This window comes from Pteropus vampyrus, unplaced genomic scaffold (assembly GCF_000151845.1).
Source record: "Pteropus vampyrus isolate Shadow unplaced genomic scaffold, Pvam_2.0 Scaffold13, whole genome shotgun sequence".
NCBI lineage: Eukaryota > Metazoa > Chordata > Mammalia > Chiroptera > Pteropodidae > Pteropus > Pteropus vampyrus.
The window spans coordinates 794,463-799,344 of record NW_011888794.1 but is presented as its reverse complement, the minus strand read 5'-3'; positions in this window follow the sequence as shown (position 1 = coordinate 799,344).

Sequence of the window (4,882 nt, the reverse complement as noted above, 5' to 3'; positions counted from 1 at the left end):
TAAAAATATAAATATTTTAGAACATGAAATTAAGAACTCTAAAATGAATTTAACAGTAGATTATATATACCAAAACTTAACAAATAAGAGCTTTTATTAATAAATAAGAGCTGTGAAATGGAATATATGTCATTTGAAAGTATCCAAAGGGGAGCATAGGTATAGAAAAAGAGAAAGAGACAGACAGACAGAAATTATTTTTGTAAAATGTAATCTGTTATGCTTCTGATGCATTTTTGTTAACAGGTGTTTATTTCCTCTTTCCAATTCTCAGTTTAACTGATACTTGGGAGTAATAAGGGATCAATAGGGGTACACGAAATTTTTCTTTTTGTGCATTTTTTCCCACATTGCCTCCAAAGAAACGTTTATATTAATTTAAAGATATACACTTAATTAAACACATTAAGGAACAATTATTTGTTCCAAATGCTTACTTCTCTTAGATGTTATTTTGTTCAGAGGGTAAGCAACCCATGAAGTAGAGCTGTGTCTTTACAGTTAGAACCCATCTGAAGCTCCTTGGAGCTACTGCCAGCTATTTCCTGATCCTTCTCCTCTGAGTATCTTGCCTTAAGTCATCTTTAGATCATTTCTTTATTCTTTCCAAACAGCATTTTACTGCATTAGCATCTTTAGTTTGTGACTAAGGAATATATTGTTCAGTTGATATTATATAGCTCATCTATCTCTATGCTTTGCCATTTCACATATCTAGATAGTGACCTCCAAGGATCAGAAGGCAATCAATCGTCTTTGAATTTTAAACCCCAAGTGAATCAGCAACTGATTTCTTTATTTTCTTTCCTAAAGGTAAGGAAGCTACCTAGCCAAATTTATTTATTTCCTCATATTCTCCATGGAAATTTCTATAATTATGTTATCCTTGGAGGACTATATTAAGTTATCCCTTAAAGAGAATTCGTTTGTTGGAACATAAAGATAGGTCTTTGCTCATGTCATGTGATCTTAAATATCCAAATATCACCCTTTGGGGACAAGATTTTCACGTTTTCCGTATAATCACATATATACTGCCCTCAATTCTGCCTGTTTTGAAGTCTTAATGTTTAGCCTCTGTAGGCAGAATAATGACAGATTACCAACTTATTGGTGGAAATGAGATTTGGAAACTTCTGTTGGTAAACTAGCTTCCCTTGTGTAACAAACGTAAGTTTTCGAGCATTCAGTAAACAAGAGAGTGAAATTCTTCTGGGGTTTTATTGGTTCCCAAGGAAGGGCACCAACCAGCTTATGAATAAGATACAGACCCCTAAAATGATCATCAAAGATATGTTCCTGCATTAGCATCATATCTCCCTGATAGCATTGCCTGGACTACAAGTGTCTACAAGTCTCTTAAAAACTTCTTTTTGTTCTGAACCCCACATAAATTCAGATTTTATTTTGGTAACTTTCTGTATAGAGGCTGACAAGATACCCATCTGATGCATATGTGTCCACCAAAACCCAAAGGGACTCCTACAGTGTTACAGATCTTTATTGTAAGAAGAATACGATAAGACAGCCTGTATTCCGTATTGTTTGTGGAATATCTCTTGTGGCCCATGCCCATGCTATTCCTAATAATTTAACAGATCTATGTGTGTCCTATATTTTAGATGGCTTAATTAACCACTAGCCATATATCCTAGTGCATATAACATATATGCTATAACAATTAGTTGTATTTTCCAAAATTCCTTGGCCCTCTTTTCTGAATAAGGCAATGTTATAATATAATTGATGTAATGAATCAACTTACATTGATGATAATTACTTTGGTTCTGGCCCCACTTTTAGTGTGGGGGCGGAGCGTGTCCCACATTAACCACAAGCAATTCTCTGAGACACCAGCTGGGTGTCCTACAATTCAACTCAATTTTGATACTATCTTCCCAGAGATAGCATCAGATTTCACAGGTTAAGGGCTATAAACCAAAATTAATTTTAGAATGTAATAAAGAATAAAAATCATTTATTTGAGCAAAAGGAATTACAGCCTGGGAGGTACAGATTCAAGGTAGCAACCTTAATTGTGTTCTACTGAGACAGAGGCAGCCTTTCATAGTGAAAGTTCTCACCCAGGTTCTCATTTATGTTCATTTTATGTAAATGAGTTTTCCAAATTATGCAGTTCTGATTGGACAGGGCAGGTCTTAGTCCTTTGGTAAAAAGAATAAACCAGGTTTTCCCTGAAGTGGTTGAGGCAGATAGCATAAACAAACGAACATAGTACAGGATCCCTGAGAAGCCTCTGTAGGCAAATGGTCCCTAGGCTCTTATTATTCGGGCCCTCAGTTGACCATGGAGAGTCCATCTCATCCATCTTAACACATAAATTCCTTCTACGGATCCACAGGGTTCAGTCCTACAAAAATGCCTTCCACCTCAGATGCCAACCACGAGCCTAAGTTGTTACCTGTACTTCTGACCAATTGGCTATAAATCAGAGGTTCCCCTGATTCCCCCACTTTTTTTTTTTTTATTAATTTGCTAGAGTGGCTCACAGAACTCAGGGAAACATTTTACTTACCAGTTTATCATGATGATGATGATGATGATAGGATATAACTTGGGAATAGCCAGGTGGAAGTGATGCATAGGGCAAGGTATGGGGAAAGAGTGTGGGGCTTCTATGCCCTCTCCAAGCATGCTACTCTCCATGAATCTCCATGTGTTCATCAACCTGGAAGATCTTTGAACCCTTTCATTGTGGGTTTTTATGTTGGCTTCATTACATAAGCATGATTAATTAAATCATAGGCCATTGCTGATAGAATTCAATCTCCAGTCCCCACTCCCCGCCCCCTGCCCCCGGTCCCACCTTTGCCAGATCAGGTAGGTGAGACTGAAAGTTTCAACTCTCTAATCACATGGTTAGCTCCACTGGCATCCAGCCACCACCCTTAGATATTTTCAGTAAGTCAACTCATTACCATAACAAAGACACATTTACCACTCTCATCACAGGAAATTCCAAGGGTTATAGGAGCTCTGTGCTAAAAACTGGATGAAGACCAAATATATATGTTTCTTACTATAAATGACAACATCACAGTAATCAAACCTAAACATTATCTCATCAGGTTATAACAGTACCCTGTAAAATTCAGACACCTTATGGGAAGAACAATGAATGAACTCTCTGGTTTGTTTCTACCAAGGGAAAAAAAAAAGTAAAGAAAAAGAAAAAGAAAGAAGAAGAACGTGTACTTGGCTTTCTTCAAAATTGAAATAGGACATAAAAGAAACCCCTAGCCAACTCTATGACAGCCTAACAGTCAATTTTATACTTTAGCCTGTCATCATACCTGGCAGCAGATGCTATTAAAGAAACTACTTAATTTGAACTATAAAGTGAACATTTACTTTCCAAGAGCCATCTAGTTCTCTTAGAGGACAGCAGGGACTCTTGCAAGTGGAGATGTTTTGAGTTTCCTTTGCCTACTTCTGTCATTCTTTCACTGAATACACAATTTCTGGTTTCAAAAATTTGAAAAGTTTATATTTAGTATAACAGTAAAACAGAGTTCAGACTTGCCCAATATCCAACTATAAGCTATCAATGGTAAATTGCTCCCATTTATAGTCTCATTCATTCCAGTTATGCATTCTGGTAGAGGTGATGCTACCATACCAAGGTATTTTAGAGTTCGACCGTAATACTGGTGACTGCCACCAGCGTATGAATTTACCTTCCATATTTTAATTTTAATAATTTATTTGGATCCCCTTGTATTCCAGTATGTTGTGCATCTATATCTATTCCCCCAAAACGTTTCGTTTTCCGCCTCAGCTTATTTAACTTTCAACATAGCATACATCTTGGAACCCCAGCTGGAGAGTGATGGGAGGACACTAACCCTCAAATCATTCATCCTCTACCACTACCACATTAAAAAATTGAGTTTATTCTGGTCTAATATATTTTTTAGGAAAAGCCTTTGTAAATATTCTTTTACATTATTATATTTAAATGTATCCAACATAAGATAAAGGGAACACACTTCACAGGATCTTTTAGCTACTGTGTTGCCTGGCCAAAGGTTGGTTTTCCTCCATCCAGACGGCAACGTTTTTCTCCAATCCAGATGTCACTAGCTTCTTACAGCCATCACATCAATCTTTACCTTTATAATTACTCCATTACCGAGTAAATCATTCATTGCCACTCAGTTTAGTTCTTTCTTATTTTTATCATCATCATTATTTTTGTGTCAACCATTCTTCTTTTGAATGACTCAAACATTAATAATATCCATTAGAGACCATATTCACATGGTAGCCAGCTGGCCCAGATTCTAGGATGGTCTCTTGCCCTTTTAACAGTAGGGTTGAATAAAGGGTCCATGTATTGAGTTTTGGCTACCCATATAGTTTCTACCATTGGTTGGATCAGAAGTATATCATTTGACTTGCCTCATTACTCATCATTGTATATTCCATCTTATGTTGCTGGTACCTACAACTGTTGTTACTGTTGTAAGAAATTGCACAAACTTAGTGGCTGGAAACAATATAATTTTATTATATTATAGTTCTGAAGTCAGAAGGCCAATCAGTGTAGGTCTTCTGGGGCTAAAATCAAGGTGTCAGCAGAGGTGTATATGGAGAGTTTAACTATTTCCCTTCTCTACTTTCTAAGAGAGAGTTTAACTATTTCCCTTCTCTACTTTCTGAAGGCTGCCACATAGTTTGGCTACTGGCTGCTTCATTCTAATTGACATCTGCTTTAATCATCATATTTCTTTCTCTGACTCTGACCCTCTTACTTTCCTCTTGTAAGTGTCCTTTTGATTACATTGTGCCCATTATGATAACCCAGGAAATTCTTAAAGCCCTTAACTTAATCATATCTGCAGTTTCTTTTGCCATATAA